This window comes from Sorex araneus, chromosome 1 (genome assembly GCF_027595985.1).
Source record: "Sorex araneus isolate mSorAra2 chromosome 1, mSorAra2.pri, whole genome shotgun sequence".
Lineage (NCBI taxonomy): Eukaryota > Metazoa > Chordata > Mammalia > Eulipotyphla > Soricidae > Sorex > Sorex araneus.
In genome coordinates this window covers 270509367-270533067 of record NC_073302.1, presented here as the reverse complement: position 1 = coordinate 270533067, position 23701 = coordinate 270509367, and the positions used below count along the sequence as shown (strand labels likewise).

Here is a 23701-nt window from a genome sequence, read left to right as displayed (position 1 = left end):
TTCAGGGATCATTCCTGGGAAGTTCAAGAAACCATATGCTGGGAATAGAAATCGGGGTTATCTGCATGCAAGGCAAGTGCATTAACTCCTGTGCTAGCTCTCCTGTCCTGTACGATAGAGAGCTTGGAGAGAAACACCAGTGCTGGCCAGGCAGAGATACTTAAGATTTTCGTCCTTGAGACATTCCTTATTTACTGACAACATGATATCTAAGCTGCAACCACTGGACCTTTGTAATGTTCCTGTCAATTTGACAGGTGGGAATGGGGCAGGGGTTGGGGGTGGGAGGGAATATGGGAACTCTGGTGCAGGGAAGTTGACACTGGTGGTGGGATTGGTGTTGAAATATATTATGCCTCAAACTAAACTATCAATGACTTTGTGAATTGCACTTCTTTCATTAAGAAAAATATGTTATCTGATATTGGTAATATATACATTTATTTGATTATATTTATATTTTATATATATGTATAGGAATTGGTTGTCTGTTTACAGGGGCAATGATTTCATATAGGAAATAGTTTCAGAACATTGACATCAACACAGAATTTGAAATCTAGAAGGAGTTTTAGATCTCATCTTTACCGTTCCTCTCACCGCACAGCTACTTTTATCAGGATCACATCCTAGCCTTTAGGACAGAGAACCTCCGGCTCCGAGCACAACTTTTCAACTCCACCATTCTTCCTGCACTAACATACGCCTCAGAGACCTGGGCCCTATGCAAGCAGGATGAGAACGCTATTAGTGTATCCCAAAGAGGAATCTAAAGAGCTATGCTTGGAGTATCACGTTTCACTCAAGTGAGAGAAGGAATATGGAGTTCTGACCTCCGTTGACGGTCAAGAATCAGGGATGCTGTCTCCTTTGCCAAGTCATCAAAAATCAGATGGGCTGGACATGTAATGTGATTCAGAGATGACTGCTGGACTAGAGCTGTTACCAACTGGATTCCACGGGACATCAAAAGACCGTGTGGCCGTCCACCTACGAGATGGTCAGACTTCTTCATAAGACCCTGAATGAATGGTTTGAGGCTCTTCATGTTCCATGTTCCTGGAGTGAGCAGATACCACTGGGCTACACTAGCACGCAACAGGGACAAATGGAGACGTTACTGGCACCCTCTCGAGCAAGTCGAAGATCAACAGAATGACAAGTGATACAAGTGATACATCCTCGCCTTGGACTGAGAACAAATCTAAGTCCAACCAACTAGTAAAGGTATTATGAAGGACTGTTAATTTTGACAACTGAGTTTGGTGTAGTGCAGAACATATATGCAAAACTGGTGGGAACCATCAGATCTGCGTATAAAACCAAACGAAACTTATTGTGGGTTTTTTTTTTTTTTTTTTTTACTTTGTTTGGGTCACACCCGGCAATGCACAGGGGTTACTCCTGGCTCTGCACTCAGGAATTACCTCTGGCAGTGCTCAGGGGACCATATGGGATGCTGGGAATCGAACCCGGGTCGGCCATGTGCAAGGCAAATGCCCTACCCGCTGTGCTATCACTCCAACCCTATTTGTGTGTTTTTTAAACTTTGTGCTACTCAGAGGTGTAGAGATGGTACAAGCACAGCCACAGTGACACTAAATGGATTGCCCTCTAGTGGCCAGGGTGTCCTAAATAAAGGCATGAGTCTCAACTCTCAGTGCCCTGGACCCGCCCCCCCCCTTCCCATTTTTTGGACCACTCCTGGAAATGCATGACTTAATCCTGTCTCTGTGCTCAGGGCTCACTCCTGGCGGGCCTTCGGGACCACTTGGAATGCAGTGCTGGGGATTGAACTAGATTGCCCTTTCTGGGGATTATAACCAAAATACTGTAAGAACCCTTTATTGTCTGGTTAGACAAATCTGGCAAAACTGAACCACTTTTTGTGTTTTAGTTCTAAATTTTTTGTTTTCCTTTAGTAGTAAACTTTCAAAACTGCCAACTCTTGCATTTTAAAATTTTAATGAATGCAAGAGCTCCCCAAAAAGCAATTACATAGTTGTTTGTAAGTGACACATACTCTTTGTAGATTTTTTTTTCTTTTCCATCTGTCCACATTTAGCTAGAAGTCCCTCTCCTATTCACTATTCTTTGCATCGGCATGGAGGGGCTAGGATAAAGTCCCAGAGATAAATACAACAGTGCCGCAGGTGTCAGACCCTCACTCTGGTGCTTTCGACGAGGCTAAATGGTGATACTAGGTTGAGCACAGAATAGCACCTGGAGAAGAATGCCCTGTCCTGGTAGGGAGATTGGGATCTTTCTGTTGTGTTCTCTGTTACACTGCAGTAACTTCCCTTCATTTTTCTGCAATTGCACTCAAATATATTTGGTAGATGGTTAATAATCACTGAGTGCTTGTGAGTTAGTATTAAAATGTACTGCAAGTGTGGTACAGGGGAAGTGGTACGAAGGGTTTGGAGTCTGTGCAAACAAGAGGTGCCATGAGTTGACCCTGGAGCACTGAGCTTGGAGTAACGCCAAGCGTTGTTGGATGCATTCCCTCTCCAAACATGGCACGATAAACATGTAGTCAGTCTTAAAAATCTGTTTATTACTTTCCAGTCCAATTTTCATCCTTCACTCCACAAGCTGCGGTTCTCATCCCTTGAACGTTGGAGTCTAGTGGTGCACGTGGCCAAAGGCTCACTGCATGCTGTGGCCTGTCTCAGCAGAGCCTCGAGTGAAACGCCCGTCTGCTTGTTCTCAGGGGTAACACTTCCCAACTTGTCACCATTCATTTACCTGTGTGTTACTTTGAACCTGCTAGTAAATTGGGATTTCTGCCCTTAATATCTTTATATTGTTCTTTTAAATGCCAGTGACTGATGTTGCTAGATTAAAAAAAGAGTGTCTAATGATTCTGTTCTGTCCTGAGACCAATGAAATTATTACATTCATAAGACTTAGAAGAATCCTTTAGTAAAGTTGTGGTTCAAAGCCAGAGGTTAAATTTGACATTCCTTTTGCTCTTTTCCAAGTTTTGAATGCTCCATATATACTAGTTTACTTTTACATTTACATAATTTAAAACTGAAAATTAAAAAAGATTTCTATTCTTTTGCTGCCCAAACAAATCACCAGAAGTGCCTTGAAATAATGCCCTTAAAATTTTTTTGGGGGGGTCACACCCAGTGATGGTCAGAAGTTACTCCTGGCTCTGCACTAAGGGATCACTCCTGGCAGCACTCTGGGGACCATATGGGATACTGGGGATGGAACCAGGGTTGGCTGCATGCAAGGCAAATGCCCCACCCGCTGTACTGTGACTCTGGCTCCATAGGGCACTTTTATATTTCACAGTTCTGGAAGTTCTAAGTCGAAGGGAGATTTTATGGGATTGAAGTGAGGCCTTGATAGGACCTTTTCCTTCAGAAGGCTCCTGGGGAGATCCTTGCCTTTTACCCCGTCTGGAAGCTGCCTTCATTCCTCGGCTTGTGGCTCCCTGCCAGCAGTTATGTCACTTTAGCATCAGTTCTGCTGTCAGATCTCTTGTGGTTTCTTTGCTTTTCCTAATTCCCTTAGTAAATATCCTTGTGATTACATGGTCCCACGTGGGTAATCCATGATCACCTCCCCATCTCAAGAGCCTTAACTTAATCACACTTGCAAAACCATGGTGGTGTTTGCGAAGAGAACACTGTTCTGCGTATACACTGATTAAGTTCTCTGTCCTCTCTCTTTTCCTCTCCCCTCTCTTCTGTTTCTTCCTTCCTACCCCCTTCTGAAGTTTATAAGGCTAAAATGTTTGCTTATGTTTTTGCAAACATATATGTATATGTACACACACACATATATACACACACACACACACACACACACACACATATATATATATATATACATACACACACACACATATCTGGGCTGGAGCGATAGCACAGTGGTTGGGCATTCGACTTTCATGTGGTAGACACGAGTTCGATTCTTCCGCCCCTCTCGGAGAGCCCGGCAAGCTACCGAGAGTATCAAGCCCGCTCAGCAAAGCCTGGCAAGCTACCTGTGCGTATTGGATATGCCAAAAACAGTAACAATAAGTCTCTCAATGAGAGATGTTACTGGTGACCACTTGAACAAATCGATGAGCAACGGGATGACAGTGACAGTGACACATATCTACTAGAGCAGTAGCACAGTGGGTAGAGCATTTACCTTGCACATGGCCAACCTGGATTCAATTCCTCCGTCCCTCTCAGAGAACCTGGCAAGCTACCGAGAATATCCTGCCCACACGGCAGATACTGGCAAGCTACCCATTGCTCATTCGATTTGCCAAAAACAGTACCAACAAGTCTCACGATGGAGACTTACTGATGCCCGCTCAAGCAAATCAATGAACAATGGGACAACAGTGCTCCGACAGTGCATATGCACATATATATGTGTATAAGCAAATGTACATATATATACATATATGTGTGCACACATATATGTAAATTGCATATGTATGTATTTATGTATACACATACAGTGTCAATTTACAAAATACAAATAGTTTTACTTTAGGAGTAGAGTGTTTTTTTTTTTTTTCTTTTTGGGTCACACCCGGCGATGCACAGGGGTTACTCCTGGTTCTGCACTCAGGAATTACTCCTGGCGGTGCTCAGGGGACCATATGGGATGCTGGGAATCAAACCCAGGTTGGCCACGTGCAAGGCAAACGCCCTACCCACTGTGCTATTGTTCCAGCCCCAGGAGTACAGTGTTATATCACCAGTTAGACTCTTAAAACCCTGGAGGCCAATGTGGGCAGACTGGGGGACTCTAAGGGGGGAACCTGGGGACACTGGTGATCCTGGTGGTGGGCTTGGTGCTGGAGCATTGTATGTCTAAAATTCAGCTAAGAATAACTTTATAAATCACAGTGCTCTTAATAAAAAATATTTTTTTTAAACTTGGGGGGCCAGGGAGATGATGACTCAATAGACTGGAACAACTGCTTTATATGTGGGGCACTCGAGATCCATGTTGGGCCTCTTTAGGGTCCCCCAAACACCCTTGCCAGAAGTAGCCCCCACACACTGCTGGCATGATAGAAACAAACTTGCATCTACACATCTGGTGGCCCCTAAGCAGTACTGTGTGACAGGTCTGAGCACGGTGGCCGGCAGGGCCGGGTGGTTACTGGGAATCTATTCTGTGCCTGTCGGGTTTTGCCCCTTCCTCCCACGAAAGGAAAAAAGAAAACAAGTTGTTTTCCTAAATTTCGAGCAGAGCAAAAATAATAATTGACAGGAAGGGGAATCTGTGGGATATAGTCTGTCCGAAAGTTAGTGGTTTATAATTTCTGCTAAATACTTTCCATACCAGACCATGTTATTTTGTATAATTAATGTAATATCTCTGAGTGAGCAGTATGGCTCTCACTGGAACAGAACACAAGGTCAAAAGACCAAGCTATTAGGCCTATGGAATTATAAGTACCATCCTCTCACTGATGACAAAGCATTAAATGCGAACTGTGTAGAGTGAAAATTACAGGCTTCAGAAATGAGGCTCCGTGGCAGAGCATATGCCTTGCATGTGTGAGGTCTTTGGCACTGAAAAACAAACAAAGCCCCAATCCCTGACAAAACAATAACAAGCCCCAAAGAGTGAAAATTACAAATTCTATCACAGTACTTGACCCTAAATGAGTGAAAACCACCATCCATGAAGGTGAGCTGAAATACATATATAAAGTTTAGCATAAAGATGTTTAAATGTAGGAGCTGGAGAGATAGCACAGTACGTAAGATGCTTGCCTTGCATGTGGCTAAAGTGGGTTAATCACAAATGGTCCCCCCAGCACAGCCAAGAGTGATCCCCTGAACCACAGAGCCAGCAGTAACCCCAAGCATTGTTGATGGGTGGGTTACCCCCCCACCTATCCCTCCCACCTGCCAAAAAAAAATTATGTTTAAATGTGGCAAATTTTATCTAAAGATCCTATCAAGAACTTGGAATCATCTCTTAGATGAGGAGGTAATTGTTCTGGAGATTTTCTCTGTGGCAAACATTTTTTCTAGAGCTTTCAAAGAGAAGCATTCATGATTGTGTAGCTTTTGCTTATTTTTAATTGGTGGTAGCTGAACTCTGCTCTCAAAATATATGGTGCAAGGATATTATACTGTAGAGTATTAATCAGTTGGGGCTGGAAAAATCAGCTCTCTACTTACATGAATCTTAATCTGTGACTGTTTTTCATCTCACTTTTGCTTTTCAGGTACATAATTGTAGGAAACGACTTACATTTTCTAAAATATGAGTCTAAAGGATTGGATTAGCTATTGTTTCTGTGTAATGATGGGTTGACATTAAGCTGCTAGAAAGAATATGTGAAGAGAAATCCATGTTCTGGATGAAGGCCTTAATAATACAAGGTTTTTGATAAGTTTTTAATATGCACTTTCACTGTTGTATTGGCATGTAGGTGCTCTCATTTTGGGTCTATTATTGTCAGTTTGTTGCTTATTCCACCTAAAAATACTAAAATACTAAGAATACTTAAGAGGACATGAACTGAATTTACCACTGTTTGTATATCTCCATATTTAGGTATTTACAAATGAAGAGGCTTTTGTTAATGTGATTATTTCAGGAGCAACTAACTTTCCTATGGTGTGGTTAATAAAAATTTCTAGAAAAACAAATCAAGCATCAGTTTTGTTCAAATTATTTGAAATATGTCACTGTCACTGTCATCCCGTTGCTCATCATTTTGTTCGAGCAGGCACCAGTAACGTCTCTCATTGAGACACTTATTGTTACTGAAATGTGTATGTGCTTAAAAAAAAACCCATGCTCAACTGATAGAGATGCTTATTTGCTTTTATTAAAAAAAATTTCTTATCAGTTATAAGTTTCTGGTAGTTCTTAATCTAATTAGGAATTTGCACCACTTCAATTGATAAAAATCTTGATTTAAGAGTAGTGCCCTTGCACTGTCATTTTAACCTTTATATATATATATATGTATATATATATATATAAAACAGGATGATATGACTTTGGAAATCTGGGGTGTGACTGAAGAATCTGTGAAATCTCAATCATTTATTTCATTTTCTGAGTATCTTCTAAGTCTTTTTCCAGGTTGCAAAAATTGCAGGTACGTTTTTTATAAAAATGATTTAGAAAGCATTGGAAACAAACGTAGTTTATTTATGAAGTTAAACACAACTAAACTTTGCATTTATTTATTTATTTTTTTATTTTGCCATGCTGGGACCTCGCGCAGGTAAGGCTAGAACTCTGTCACTGAGCTATACGCCTGGCCCAAACGGCTTGATTCTTCTCTTGAGGTATCTCTCTCAGCTGCAGAGTCAAAGCATCTTCCTTCACATCCTTCATGGCAAATAGCTGCGACTTCTCACCCCAGAGGCCAGGCCCGTTAACAGCCTGTTGAGTTTTACAGTGGAGTTAGCCGCTCCTGGTGACTTTGCTATCACGTGGAGGCGGCTGCTGCCAAGCTCTTAAAGATTCTCAGCTACTTTTGTGGTGTCTCAGATCTGATGCGTGTCCTGCTGGTGTCCAGCAGAGGAGCTAGAAATAACCCTCCAAGATTTCCGTGTCTAGAACAAGGACTTTGGAGTCAACTCCATGTGGGACTTTTCCCGACAGTCCCGCGCCCGGCCCCTGGAGAGCCTCTTCTGGGTGGTGAGAATGCTGTGGACCTTGGCTGCAGTGCTCGAGACCCAGGAAGGCTGAGCAGGACCAGGTGGAGCCCTTCACTGGTCCAGGGTCACAGAGGGGGCCGGTGCTCCCCAGTGCCGGGCGGGCACGCCGACAGCACTCCGAGCACCGAGAGGGGGAAGCCTGGTTTCAGCTGTCTGACCGCCAGTTTCACACACAGGGGCTTTCCAGGTCCTACCAGGTAAAAATGCGTTCTCTTTTTTTTTTTGCTTCAGCTACTTAGAATTGGGATCGTATCACCTTTCACCAGAGTATGGGATTCCCTGGAAATCTTTGTCTTTCCTATATCACATAACTATATTTTGCTCATCCGTATAGGGTCAGCTGAAGGAACTACAGTCTTTTCAAAGGTCCACTCTTAACCCTAAGATTGGACTGACTTGGCTCTTTTCATGACTTAATCCTTAGTTTAGATCGTTGACTCTTTTCATCACTCTTCTCTGTACTGCTTTCTTTCTTTTTCCTTATTATTATTATTTTTTTAATTTTTAAATTTAATCACCGTGAGGTACAGTTACAAAGCTTTCATGTTTGAGTTTCAGTCATACAATGATCGAACACCCATCCCTCCATCAGTGCACATTCTCCAGCACCAATGTCCCCAGTATCCCCCACCCCCCACTTCACCCCTCCCCCCGCCTCCATGGCAGACAATTTCCCTATTTCTCTCTCTACTTGTGGGCATTATGGTTTGCAATATAGATACTGAGAGGCCGTCATGTTTGTCCTTTATCTGCTTTCAGCACACATCTCCCATCGCGAGCGGTCCCTTCCACAGTCATTGACTTAGTGATCCCTTCTCTATCCCAGGTGCCTTCTCCCCCAGCTCTTGAGGCAGGCTTCCAAGTGTGGAGCACTCTTCCTGGTCCTTGTCTCTATTATCCTTGGGTGTCAGTCTCTTATTATGTCATATTATATTCCACAAATGAATGCAGTCATTCTATGTCTGTCCCTCTCTTTCTGACTCATTTCACTTAGCCTGATACTCTCCATGACCATCCGCTTATAAGATACTGCTATCTTTTAAATTTTGTTTTGGGTCACACATTGGTAGAACTTGGAGGACCATGTGATGCTGGGGATTACCCTGGGACCTCCTGCATACAAGGCCTGTGCATTTTGTTTCTTAAGCAAAATGTTTCCTTAACACATCACACATTGTTTTAAAATTGCTCTGTGCCGAAAAAGTTTCTTCTAAGAAGTTCCCAGATTTTCTTGGCCTCCCACCCTTGTTCAGAAAAAGATCACTCAGTGCCCCACCTTGGGAATTTACTTTGAAGTGAGCAAGCAGAGAGCTGTCCCAGGTGGCTTTCCCCGCATCTTCCCAGGGGCCCCCGACGACAGTACTGCCCACTTTGTGAGACACTGCTCTAATCCCACCATCCATATGTTGGGTAGATTTATGACATCTGTTTTGCTCAGAGTTTTCAAGAATGAACATTGCACAGAAACGAAGCCAGCACTTACTGTTTATAGTAATCGTTTGTGCAGATGACGGCTCACTTCTACAGATCTGCTAGCAGATTCCAGCAGTTTATTTCTAGCTCATCTTCTGCAGTCAGTTGTTTCCAACGAGATAGTAAAGCTGTCGTAAAGCCGACAGTTGTTGGCTCCCTTCTCTTGTCTCTGGAACACCTCCAGAAACGGCTTCACATTCGACTCAGCCGGTCAGGGGTGTGCATTTCTAAGGGCGCCCTAAGGAACCGTGTTTAAACTCAGGCTCCCCGGAAGCCCCCCAGGCTTTGGTTCTCCTTGTGTCTGACCAGCGGGAGGGTCTCAGGTGCGGTGACTAGGAAGGGAAGGCCAGAGAGAGCCTGGTGAGAGCCCGCACACGAGGGAAGAAGAGGACATGGGGGAGAGAGAGTGAGGGACTCTGTCTGAGGAGTCGCCTTCCACAGGACAAAGCCCTTAAGGGAGCAAGCGTTCCTCTCCAAGCCAGCCGAATGGGGAAGAGAATCAGAGAGTCCAAACAGAAACAGCCATCTGCGTGTATCATAAACATTTGGCAGGCTGGAATTTCTCCATCTGTCCCCGATGAGCTGGGAGAACTGAACTGGCATAGAGCAGCTCCGTTTAACAGGAGAAGCCCTTGCAGTGACTTTTCACCCAGTTCTCCTGGCGTCTCATTCTGCTTTCTAAAGGGAACTCAGTAAGCGATCCTTTGGCTGAGTCTGGAAAGCAGGTGGGGTGAGAAGAGAAGAGGGTTTGGAGCGTGTTGCTTGGCAGTGTGGGAGGGGGTTGGGAGGGAAGAGAAAAAAAGGGCATGTTTAATTTTGAATTCATGAATTCCCACTTATTTCAATGGGAAGAAATGAGACGGTGCCAAAGTAAACACATTTTTCAGAGGAGATGGTTGTGAGTCTTTTGAGACAAGTGCTTGACAGTGCAAAGGGATATCTTACCACTTAAAGTACAAGTCTTGTCGTCACTTTACCCAGGGTCCAGGAGTAAATTATGTGAGTCTCAATGGCAGACGCAGGCTAGGGTGTGCAGCTCTCGATTTAGTGAGAATATTTCATGGGTTCTCCACTGTCATGTGTATGTGCTCCTCCACCCCTAACTCTCCCCTCCCTTTCCCGTCCCCTTTTATCTCACTCCCCCCCTCCCCGTTACCCATCATCCCCATCCTCTTCTCCTTGCCCTTTGCCTTCCTTCCTTCCCTCCCTCCCTCCCTCCCTCCCTCCCTCCCTCCCTGCCTCCCTCTCTTCTCCCTTCCCTTCCCTTCCCTTCCCTTCCCTTCCCTTCCCTTCCCTTCCCTTCCCTTCCCTTCCCTTCCCTTCCCTTCCCTTCCCTTCCCTTCCCTTCCCTTCCCTCCCCTCCCCTCCCCTCCCCTCCCCTCCCCTCCCCTCCCATCACTTTCCTTTCCTTTCCTTTCCTTTCCTTTCCTTTCCTTTCCTTTCCTTTCCTTTCCTTTCCTTTCCTTTCCTTTCCTTTCCTTTCCTTTCCTTTCCTTTCCTTTCCTTTCCTTTCCTTTCCTTTCCTTTCCTTTCCTTTCCCTTCCCTTCCCTTCCCCTGACACTGTGCTCAGATGTCACACCTGGTGGTGTTTGTAAATGTGTGGAACCAGGGATCCAGCCAGAGCTTCTTAAGTCAAAGCATCTTTGAACACTTTGGGCTCTTTTTGACCCCGGTTTCCTTTATGCTCACCAGCATGCTTCCGGTGGCAAATAAACAAATTTTCATGTTGTCTTCCTTTCCTAGAAATGGAGAGAGATATTGTGATCCATTAAGAATGCATATCTTATGCATTCTATGTGGACTAAGACTTACTTTTCCTCCTTTTTACTTATTTCGTAAGATATATATTTGGCGGCATTTGGGGGAAATATATTATGGTATAAATGATAGTGTCTATTCTGTTTAGGTAAGTTCTCCAGGGCTGCTCTGTACTCTGAAATCCTAGACATTCTCAGTTCACATATAGGTGGGATCAAAGTCTTTGCATTAATCATAATGCTCAAAAGTAGAGAGAGAGGGTGGGGGAAATTGTCAGCCATAGAGGCAGGGGGAGAGTTGGGACTTGTGGGAGGGGGTGGATATTTGGGATATTGGTAGTGGAAAATGTGCCCTGGTGGAGGGATGGGTGTTTGATCACTGTATGACTAAAACTCAAACATGAAAGCTTTGTAACAGTATCTCACGGTGATTCAATAAAAAAGAAAGGAAAAACAAAAACCAAAAACAACCCCCAAATCTTTGCATTTCAGTCTTGTTCATTGAAATCAAATTCAAGCAGCTGTATAACAAAAACACCATCGGGCTGAGGGGGCTCTTAAACAAGAATGCGGTTCCTCTCCTGGAGGTGGGAATTCCACCCACGGATTGGGGAGGGATCACTTCCTGGTGCTTCGTTAGTCGATAGTCGCACTGAGAACCCACATTGCAGGGGTGGGAGGGAGCTTGCCAGCCCGCCAAGGGCACTGTGCCCATTCATGAGGACATCACTCTTGGGACTTAAATGCTTCCCAGATGTGCCACCTTCAGGAACCATCACATTGAGTTTGTCAACATAAAAATTTGGGGAAAGGCGCCGAGAGATAGTACAGTGGGTAAAATGCTTGCTAGCCTTGCATGCTGCCGATCCCCAAATCTCCAGCACTAACAGAGATCACTCCCGAGCACTGTCTGGTGGAGCCCCAGCCAACCCCCATAAAAGAGAAAGTTGGGGAGGTGGGTAATGCTCTCTTCGAAGCACAGCAAGTATCTTTAGTTGTTGATTAGTTTTTTTCTTTTTCTGGGCCAGGGCGATGGCTCAAAAGCCTTTAGAGTGCCTGCTTTGGATATAGGAGCCTTGGGTTGAATCCATAGTACCACGTGATTTATCCCTCGCCCAGCCCGACACCCCCAGCGTGCCACCTCTTTCCCCCTGTTAAACCATAATCAGTTCTCAGAATCCTCATTGTCAGAGCACTCAAGCAAAGGCTGTCTTGTATATCTTCTGTACTTTAAAAAAAAAAAATCCTTGTAGAGAATACCAGGTATTACACATGGATATTTATTATTTAATACCAAGTATTAAATTCTTGCTTTCTGGCCTTATTTTTATGGTTCGCACGCTTGCAGTTTATGCCTTGCTCTAGCCTTTCCCTGTGGATAAATCGCTAGGAGAGTATTCCCCGTAGGACATGAGAAATGAGCGAAGAGCTTGCAAAACTAATTGCTGTGGGAGAAATGATTCAGCATTTCAGTTTTGCTCCTCTAAGCAACACAGAACAAAGGAAAACAGAAATGTGCCTTTTACAGAGCTTTCACCGAGAGAGCGAACCAAGCACTGATGTGAACGCTGAGATGGGTGCAGAGATGAATGGGACCCTGGGTCCGGCCCTTACGAAATCTGACACACCTGGGGAATGAGAGTGCATGTATGGGTCAGCTCTCTCTCTGGCCCATGAAGATGATTTTTTATGTCACTGTTGATATCAATGGCATTTAAAAAATTAGTGTTTAGGGGCTGGAGCGATAACACAGCGGGTAGGGTGTTTGCCTTGTACTCGGCCGACCCGGGTTCGATTCCCAGCCTCCCATATGGTCCCTTGAGCACCGCTAGGAATAATTCCTGAGTGCACGAGCCAGGAGTAGTAACCCCTGTGCATTGCCTGGTGTGACCCAAAAAGGAAAAAAAAAGACAAGTTAAAAACTTTGCCTGAATGCTTCCAAAGGTCTTAGATGAGTGTTTCTGGGAAGTAATTTAAATTTGAGGTGAAAAAGAATGCAAGCTCCTTAGTGTGTATGATTTCTCCTAATCTGTCTAGAATCACAAGGCCAGCAGTCGCAATCATACCTGTGAGTTCAGCCTTCTACTTCTTAGTATACACATGCTTCCTGTGTAATCACCTAGTCATTGGAATCACTGTAGTTTTTTTAAAGAAAAAAAATGGTTTGGCAATAACTACAAAAGGCTTTTGATGTCTAAAAACTGCATGAAAGAAAAATGGTTCTTTTTAAAAGAGTGAATATCTAGGAACACTAATTTTTGAGTCCCCATGCATATCAAGGCTTTTATGCACTCTCTAAAATGATTGTAAAAAAGCAGGCTTCCAAAAAAATTTCAAGATAATAAAGAAAATGATATTGAATAGTTTTTTTTAATAAGCAATTTTTTATCCATCTGTTTTATCTTGTATTGTGTTTTGCGGGTCTCCCAAAGAGTGTTCAGGAGGCCCAGGGGCCACTCCTCGTCCATGGGTCAGTGCGAGGGTCGAAGGATGTGGTCCTGCTGGGCTCCTCTGGGGGCCAGGGATTATCAGCATCATCTCAGTGGTGCTTGAGGTTGGGCTGGGGGGTGATAGGGCTGCAGTTAATGATTTTTGGGGAACCATGTGGTGCTGGGATTGAACTTGTGTTTGGCTGCATGCAAACTTACTCCCTATAACTATCTCTCTGCCCCCCCCCCCCACAATTTATACATTTTAAAAGTTAATTTTGATTGAGAGTGAGGAAGACCAGTGGAATGAAATTAAGATAGAAATTTCTCCAAAGAAATTGTACTGGGGGGAGGGGCTGAGTGATAGCACAGCGGGGAGGGCATTTACCTTGCATGCGCCAACCTGGGTTCGATTCCCAGCATCCCATATGGTCCCCTGAGCACCGCCAGGAGGAATTCCTGGGTGCAGAGCCAGAAGTAACTCCTGTGCATTGCTGGGTGTGACCCAAAAAGCCAAAAAAAATAAATAAATAAAAGAAAGAAATTGTACTGGGATGACGAAACAGAAAAGTAGCCCTCAAGTTAAGATGTAATGGGTTTTTGTCTATAGTCTCATAGAGAGATTTTCTTCCCCAGCCAGCAGTAGCTGGAATCATAAAAGAATTAAGGTGTGGGATTGATTGATTGTCTTCCTCTTCCTGGGTCTGTTGGCTTTCCAGTTTATTTCTTAAAGTTTTTCTTTTTATGGATTTTATTATCTCTACTGCCCTCTCTCCTCCTGAATTTAAGAGAAAATTTCTTTTTCTTAAATTATAGGTGGGCTGGAGTGATAGCACAGTGGGTAGGACTTTTGCCTTGCACGTGGCTGACCTGGGTTTGATTCCTCTGCTTCTCTCGAAAGCCCGGCAAGCTACCGAGAGTATCTCGCCCACACGGCAGAGCCTGGCAAGCTCCCTGTGGTGTATTTGATATGCCAAAAACAGTAACAGCAAATCTCACGATGGTGAAGTTACTGGTGCCCGCTCGAGCAAATCGATGAACAACCGGATGACTGTGACTGTGTGACTGTGACAAATTATAAGTGCTTTAGCAATGCTTGACCAACCACCTTTTGTGGAAAACAGGTTCTGGTACCGGAGTGATAGAACAGTGGGTAGAGCACTTGCATTGCATGCAGCGGAGCACAGAGCCAGGAGTCAGCCCTGAGCACCACTGGGTGTGGCTCACAAACAAAAAGCAAAAATCAAAAAGAAAGTGTTTCTTGTATTTTTACTGCTTCAGTAATCGTGTGTGTGTGTGTGTGTGTGTGTGTGTGTGTGTGTGTGTGTTCCTGAATATACTTGCTCCAGTGCCCTCTGTTTTAGAAATAAGTCCTATGGACATGTACTGAGATAGTTTCCTAAAACAGCGTTAAACAGCGAATGTTAACTATTTAGTTTTAGTTTTGGTTTAATTTTTTTTGTTTGCTTTTTTTGGTTCGCACCTGGCGATGCACAAGGGTTACTCCTGGCTCATGCATTCAGGAATTATTCCTGGCGGTGCTTGGGGGACCATAAGGGATGCTTGGAATCGAACCTGGGTCGGCTGCATGCAAGGCAAACACCCTACTCGCTGTGCTATCGCTCCAGTCTCGAATGTTAACTATTTAAACATTAGAGCATATTTTTTTACAGTAATACTATAGAAAGTTTCTGCTGGTGGAAATCAAATGAAAACTCTACTTGGACATAGTTTGTGATTGCTTTGGATTAATGTTTTTACTTTCTAATTTAGAGTGTTCTTGCATTTTTAGAACTGTCTCCACCAAGATAGAGCCCTGGGATAATGTCATTACATTTTCTCTGTCAATGACATGATTTAGCCTAACTGGTAGACATTGGAGCTTAATCATTGACCTGATATTTTGATGTTTCATTTAAATAAAAACTGTGAGGTAGATGAAAGGAGAATTGGTCAGCACGTGGTAGGTAGGCACAAGAACCTGAGGGTAACTCAGTGGTTGGAAGCTTGCCACAAGTGTGTGTGTGGGGCAAAGGGCAGTTGGGATAGAGAAGGGAACGGTATGACAATAATAGTTAGCAGTGATCACTCTGGGCAAGAGCTGAGTGTTGAAAGTAGGTAAAGGGATGTATATGATAACCGTTCAGTATCTGTTTTGCAAACCGTAATGCCCTAAGGAATAGAGAGGGAGAGAGAGGGAGAGAGAGAGAGGGAGAGAGAGAGAGAGAGAGAGAGAGAGACAGACAGACAGACAGACAGACAGACAGAGAGACAGAGAGACTGAGACAGAGAGAGACAGAGAGAGAGAGAGAAAGAGGGAAAAGAGAGAGAGAATGGAGAGAGAGAAGAAGAGTGCCTGTCACAGAGGTGGGTGTGGGGAAGGAAACTGGGGACTTGGTGTGGGAAATGTACACTGGTGAAGGGATGGGTATTGGAACATTATATGCCAGAATCCAAATCATGAACAACTTTGTAAACTGTGTGTCTCATTGAGTTTCAATACAAATTTTTTTTGCATTGTAGATGAGGTTGCTTTATTTTTTTGATTATTTAAAAAAATTTGTTATTAGAGAATCACTGTGATGTACAGTTACAAACTTATGAACTTTTGTGTTTGCATTTTACTCATACAGTGATGGTTTACCCATTCCTCCACCAGGGCCCATTCACCTCCACCAATGATCCCAGTATCCCTCTCACCATGCCCACCCCATCCCCCACCACCCCACCCTGCCTCTGTGGCAGGGCATTCCCCTTTGTTCTCTCTCTTGGGTGTTGTAGTTTGCAATAGAGGTTCAATAAAAAAAAAATTAAAGAAAAAAGAAAGAAAGAAACTACAGAGCAAACTTAGGCAAAAAATCTATTTTAAAATCCAGAAAGAGCTGGCTACTTATTGTTTGTTTCTGTTGTTTTCTTGTTTTGGGGCCACACTCAAAGCAGGGTGCTCAGGACTTACTCCTGGCTCTGCACCCAGGAATTACTCATGGCGGTGCTTGAGGGACCACAGGGGATGCCAGCAATCGAATCCTGGTTGGCTGCATGCAAGGCAAAAGCCCTACTCGTTGCACTCTCCCTCTCTCTCCATCCCTGGGAACTGGCTACTTGATTGAATTCTTTATTTATTTGACTTGATTAGGAACATTACCAAATTAAAGGTCTTCTGGGTAGTCTGTACATTAGAACTGCAATTAGGAATTTTTTTGGCCTCACTTTTATTTGGAAACCCCCTGCCCCCCGCCCCGTGACTGTTATATTGAGACATGCTACACTGCTATTACTTTGAACATAGATGCTCAGAAGAGATATACCAGAGTTTTTCTGGCCTGATTATGAAAAGTAACTTAACAAACATGTAACTGATACATACAGTTGTTTTTTAAAAAGTAGACTTGAGTATTGTAAAAGGTTGAATTTCCAAATTTTCTTTGATAATGAAAAGTGTTTGGTGGAAATCCCCAGGGCTTTTCAGGTTTTTTCTAAGATTGGGTTATATATATATATATACATATATATATACATATATATATGTATGTATGTGTGTGTGTGTATGAGATTAGGTCATATATGTATATGTGTGTGTATGCACATAAGTCCTGAGCACTGCTAGTGTGGTCCCAACCAACCAACCAACCAACAAAACAAACAAAACCCCAGTATACAGAGTTGGGTGTTCTGTGAGATGTTTGGCATATATATATATGTATATATGTGTGTATATATATATATATATATATTTGTGTGTGGGGGGGTAGAGTGGGCCACACCCGGTGGTGCTCAGGGCTTGCTCTTGACTCTGCTCAGGGATCACTTCTACACACTTCTACAGGGCTCAGGGGACCAGGTGAGGTGCTGGGGTTCAAACCTGATTCAGCTGCATGCAAAGCAAGTATCCTATCCACTGTATTATTGCTCTAGCCCTCAATTAGGTCATATTTTATGTTAAATTTTGATGAATCTTTGCCTGAAACAAAGGTAACGTGCTTATCAAAGTGAATGGAAAGCCCTGTACCTCTGACCCTTCCATATCCAGGTGGTTTTACATTTCTTGATTTTAGTGCCTCTCATCAGTTATGGTCCAAAAATATTAAGTCTAGAATAATATTTTGACGGAGAACACATTCACATAACTTTATAGTAGTATATCTAATTGTTCTATTAATACTGTTCATTTTTTTCTATGCTTGGTTTTGAAATTGGAATTTGTTATAAGTATGTTTAAAAAGTTTTGGTGGGAAGCTTCCCTGGCGGCGCTCAGGGATCATGCCCGTTGGTGCTTGAGAGACCGTATGTGGTAGTGAGGGTTGAACCTGGGTCAGCCACAGGTAATGCAAGTGCTTATCTGTCCCCTCGGCCCCATCATAGGAATGTTTGTACAGGAAAAACATAGTTGGGAAGAAAGAGATAGGACAAGGGCTTAGGCTCTTGTCTTGCATGCAGCCGACTGGGGTTTTAGTCCCAGCACTGCACATGGTCCCTTGGGCACTTTCTGGAGTCATCCCTGAGCACTAAGCTAGTAGTAGTAAGCCCTGAGCACCGTCAGTGTGGTCCCAACCAACCAACCAACCAACCAACCAACCAACCAAACAAACAAACAAACAAACAAACAAACAAACAAACAAAACCCCAATATACAAAGTTGGGTGTTCAGTGAGGTGTTGGACATTCCCTGCGTCTTGGTCTTTGCTCTGAGAATAAAGAGACAGAAACTCTCATCTTTCCTCTGTATTTCATTTGTGGGGAAGCAACATCAGCACTCTGATAAGGTCTGTATATTAAATAAGTGCATTAAAAACCTCATTTACTTCAATCTCTTGTAAATTATATTTTAGTTTTTGTATTTTGGACCACACCTGGCAGTGTTCGGGGCTTACTTCTGGCTCTACACTTAGGGATCTCTCCTCCTAGCAGACTCAGGGGACCTTGTGGGATTCCCTGTGCAAGGCGAATGCCCTAACTGCTGTACTATTCCTCCAGCCCCTGTATATTGTATTCTTAATTATTTATTTAATTTTGATGTTTGGGCCGTTCCTGGCTGTGCTCAGGGCTTACTCCTGGCTCTATGCCCAAGGGTCAGTCCTGAAGGGCTCAGGGAACCATATGGCATGACAGGGCTCGAACTTGGATCGGCTTTGTGGAAAGCAAGCACCTTACCAAGTGTACTATCTTTCTGGCCCCTGTACATCTCAATTTTTAATTTTTTGGGGGGGGAACACCTGGTGGTGCTTTGCTTTCAGGGATCACTCTTGGCAAGGCTCAGGGGGGCAGGGTGGGGGTCATAAGTTGTGCCAGGGATTGACACCAGGTTGACTGTATGTAAGGCAAACACTCTGCCCACTATCCTATTATAGGCCTTGATCTCTCAATTATGCATTTTAGTTCATGGTTTATACTTCCTATTCCAGGGTGGGACATGGGGAGCAGTGATAGAAAATGTCTTTGTAGACTATTAGGTGAAATGGAAGAATAAAGAACATTGATGGATGGATGGATGGATTGATTCACCTGTTTCTGTAATTAAACAAAGTCACTCACAATGATCCACTTCAAATATGTTGTCTTTTGCTAGGAAAGTTGCTAGGAAAGTTGCCCATTTAAAACTTATTTTTGGTATTGAAGGAAATGAGGCACATGTGGTTTTTGTGTGTTAGTCTAAAATTGTTTTATTGAAAATAAGAGTTATTAGAGACGTTCTCTTGGACTGGTTTCTGATGTGTTGATTTATATCATGTTTTTCTTCTGAGACTCGACACACAACCCAAAGGGTAACCATTTGTGCTCCTTTGAAGTGCAATTGTTCTTAGTAAAAATAATTATTCTGGATTTCTTGTTATAGAACATTTTGTAACAGGAAAGCATGTATAAATATCCTCCAAAGAAAAATTTAGTAACAGGGTTTCCAATTCAGCAAAGAATTCCTGAGGACTCTGTACCAGGATTTCAAAGACAATTGTGACCTCATCTCTTGGGAGCTCAGTTGAGGGATAAGATGACATAGTTTGGGAGCTGGACGTGAGCTTGGAGAGGCCTAAAGCAATGCCAGGTATGAAGCTCATAGGAACTCCAAGGGTCAGTTCAAGCCTTGCGCAAGAGTGGTTGGTTATATTGCTGCTCTTCTTTTTATTTATTTATTTTTAATGAATCACCATGGGATACAGTTATAGACTTACAAATTTCTGTGCTTAGGTTTCAGTCATACTTCCTGCTCTTTTGAGCTGTCTTTAGCGCCCTTGTGAGATTTGCAGAAACACCTTCAATAACTGTCACTCATCTATTGGTACCACTCATTTGTTCTGTTGGCTTATCACTTGTCTGAAATAAACTTGGAATGCCACTGTGGCAGAGGCCACTGAGGTTTTTAGTGTCTTTTTCTGGACATGTGGGTAGAGTTTCTATAGATTAGTAAGCGTCGGCCTTTTGACTGAAGTGAGGGGCCATCATCATTGACTTTTGGAATACCTACTGTCAGGTTCTTGAGATCTAGGTATAAATCTACTTGAATTTTTTTTTTTCTGGGGTAAGAGTGGGGTAAAGGGGTCATACCTGGAGGAGCTCAGGGATTATTCCTAGCTCTTTTCTCAGGGATCTCTCCTGGAAGTGCTTGGGGAACCACTTGAAGCGTTGGGCATTGAACCCGGTTTAGCAGCGTGCAAGGCAAGCACTAACTTTCTGGCTGCAAATCATTTTGATTTTTAGTAGCTTCCTTTTCTCTTTTGGCAGTTCTGAGGATTAATCCGGGGATTAACCTCATACATGTGAGGCTTTACCACTGAGCTACATCACCGGCCCTCATTATTCATTTTTGCATTTATTCTAGGTTCCCTTCTAAAGCCCTAATTCAACTCAGATGTGTTATGCTGTTACTCTAGAATTTGTTCTCATCTTTCTTCACCATTTCTTGGCCTGTATGTTTTCTCGGACCTTTCTATTTCTGACCAACCCATGAGATTTGCATTTTCTACTATATTAGATATAGTAATATATATATTATATATATAATTCTTCCCCTATTCTTTCCCTTCCACACTTTTTGCTATTTGTCCTATATTTTCCTATTGACTGGAGCGATAGCACAGTGGGTAGGGTGCTTGCCTTGCATGTGGCCGACCCAGGTTAGATTCCTCTGTCCTTCTCGGAGAGCCTGGCAAACTACCAAGAGTATCTCACCCGCACGGCAGAGCCTGGCAAGCTACCCGTGGCGTATTCGATATGCCAAAAATAGTAACAAGTCTCACAATGGAGACGTTACTGGTGCCCGCTCAAGCAAATCTATGAACAATGGGATGACAGTGCTACTACATTAGATACAACTGGCTGAATTGTCATTGAGGAGAATTCACAAGGATTCGGAAGGTATCCTTGAATGTGTTATTTGGAAACTTTGTGTGTGCTTGTGTGAGGGTGTGTGTGTGTCGCATGGAGTTAAACCCAGGGCTCACACATTGTCAGTGTTCTATCTCGAAGCCCTATCCCTGCTCCTGTGTGGAAGTCTTAGTTTTTTTCTGAATATGTTCCAGGAAACTTTAATAGCAATCTTATTGTGATTCCTGCTTTTCAGCTCAAAAATAAAAACTCTGCATCTCAGGATGTTTTCAACATTTCTAAAGTTTCTTTTTTTTTCCCCCTTACCAAATCATGACCTGAAATCCTTGTAGTTTCAATTCTGGAGAATGGGAGCTACACGTGTAGGGTTATTTTGGGGGTGGTGGGCTTGGGTCACACCCGGTGATGCTCGTGGGTTGTTCCTGGCTCTGTGCTCAGGGATCATTCCTGATGGTCCTTGGTGGGCCTTATAGCCTCCCAGGGATAGAATCCAGGTCAGCTGCATGCAAAGCAAACACCGAGTGCCCTACCTGCTGTACTCTCTCTCTGGCCCCTGCAGACTTTTTTTTTTTTTTTAAATCTACTTAACAAAAGAGCACTGTGAAGAAAAAGTTCAGCCATCAAAAGATGTGAAATTATGCTGACTCCATTCTTCTGCTTTGCATGCTCAAAGTTAAGCGAAATATTTCACTGCTTCTGCTCGCTCACTTGCAAAGTCTTGCAGTTAAGAGGTGAACAGCAACTGCTGAGGCACAGCAGCCTTCACTCATGGGAACTTCCTGGGCTCAGGTGTTTCTCAAAGAGGGCCCTCTGTTTTTCAGGTCAGTTCCCACCAGCCTGCCCTGGGCCAGACACCAGCCCCCATCCCACCCACCTCGTTCAGGGTCGAACTTTTTGATTTGACCCTGAGGAATTTCTGAGATCCAAGTTGTTGGAACCCTGGGTCTGTTTTCCCTTCGCTAATAAAACGTTTTTCTTATCTTTATTTATTTTTTATTTATTTCACATATATACGGTTTATGATTGGAGCTATAAGCAGCGGTGGACATACACGGTGGGGCCAGGAGAACCCCTACAGTAAGCGGTATGGGTATAATTGAACCTCCATCTTAAACACAGAATACACGTAATAAATTCATCCAAATGAATTAAAGACTCGACTCTAAGACCTGAGTTCAGGCAAACTTACAGGTAGACATGGGTGATAAGCTCCTTAATATCAATCTTGAGTATGCCTTTGTAACATGATAGCATTTTAAATTCGGTAAACAAAAGTTAGACAAATGACAAAGTGAAGGAAACTGTCATTATAATAGTGATAGCTTATTGAACGGGAGACAAATACATGACGCTCATGGTCTCTGACAAAGGTCCTGACTTTCTTTAAATCTGCTCTTTCATTGCACTCATCTGTCAAATATAAAGTAACAGAATAGGAGACTAATACACAAGAATAGTAGAGATAAGGACCAGGAGGTTTGCTCCACGGCTTGGAAGCCGGCCTCACATGCTAGGGGAAAAGGCAGTTCAGATAGAGAAGGGAACACCAAGTAAAGGATGCTGGGAGGACCAGCTCGGGTTGGGAGCTGCTGAAAATAGACTATAGACCGAACATGATGGCCACTCAATACCTCTATTGCAAACCACAATACCCAAAAGAAGAGAGAGAACAAAAGGGAATGCCCTGCCACAGAGGCGGGGCGGGTTGGGGAGGGGTAGGGAGCCCAAGGGTGGGAGGGATACTGGATCATTGGTGGTGGAGAATGGGCACGGTAACCGATCATTGTATGACTGAAACGCAAACACGAACGTCTGTAAATATGTAACAGTACCTTGCAGTGATTCTCTAATAAAATTTAAAATAAAAAAGTTTTGCTTAAAAAAAAAAAGCAAAATTCATTCTTTCCCTTTTCTTGTTTTTTGGTCCCAGTTCATACTGTTTTCTTCCCATTTCTACCCAGTGAAACCCTGACTCTCCATTCAAAACCTAACTGTAGGGCTCCAGAGAATCCCAGAAGGTTAGGCATTTGCCTTGTGTGTGGCAGTGGTGAGCATGACCCTGGTTCGAATCCCTGGTGCCACAGATGGTCTCTTGAGCACTTCCAATAGATGTTAGATTTATTTCACCGGACACCCTCTTTTTCAGAAAAAAAAAAAATTACCTAGTGATGCCCCACCCAGCCACCCAAATCTGCCTTCTTTAAGCAAATTACAGAAAGCCTCCGCCCCCCCCTGCCCCCGCCCACCGCATCCCATTTGTACTGGATTCTCCTACCACCCTCCACCCTCCCGGAGTAGTCCAGCACTGCCCCGCCCCGCCCCAGGGGACTGTGTCACTCACTTTGGGAAAGACAGTTCTAATCTTTCTGTATGAAGTCTTTCTTCTGTTCCAGAATCTCCAATCTCTGCTAGTGGCATGATGTTCTTAGAGTGCTTATCACCGTTGATTTTCTGTGGTTATTTTTATCTGCCTTATTACCCGGGAAGAGGGTTCCTCTCTCATAATTTATTTTTATATGCCATGGAGCACAGAGCCTGGTCTCATGCTGCCAGTAAGCAGTCACTAAAGATTGCACAGAACCGCCTTTGCCCGCCCCCTCCCCCCATTGTCCCCCCCCCCCCCCCCCCCCGTTTTGCTGTCCACACCTTGTGACGCTGGGCAGAAGACTGGGGGCCTGGCTTTGGAGCCATCTCCCTCAGCTCATCACGGAAACCTGTGAGGTGTAAGGATGCGGGAGAATCACAAAGGTACCTGCGCCCGTTAAGCGCAATGCAGGAAAACACAGCGAATTAGTAGTGTCTGCTCTGTGCCCTCCTTGGGGTGACCCAAATGGCACCTGTCCCTTCTTACTACCCTGTGCTTCTCATTCCTTTCCTGCTGGAATTGAAGAAACCCACCTATTAGAATATCCAGAGGAAAATTTATTCCTGTAATAGTATTATTAGTATCATTGCTTGGTTGGGAGGCCATACCTTGGGGTATGTTTGGTGCATTCTCAGGGGACCACTGGGTGCCAGGGATTGAACTTGGGGATGTTTCATGCAAGACATGTGCATCTG

General features: G+C 43.7%; 1 protein-coding gene across 3 annotated transcripts in view; it reads left to right on the top strand.

Moving 5' to 3' along the window:
- The window catches only part of TBC1D4 (TBC1 domain family member 4), a 208104-nt gene that overhangs the window by 40486 nt on the left and 143917 nt on the right, over positions 1 to 23701 (top strand). The window lies entirely within an intron of this gene.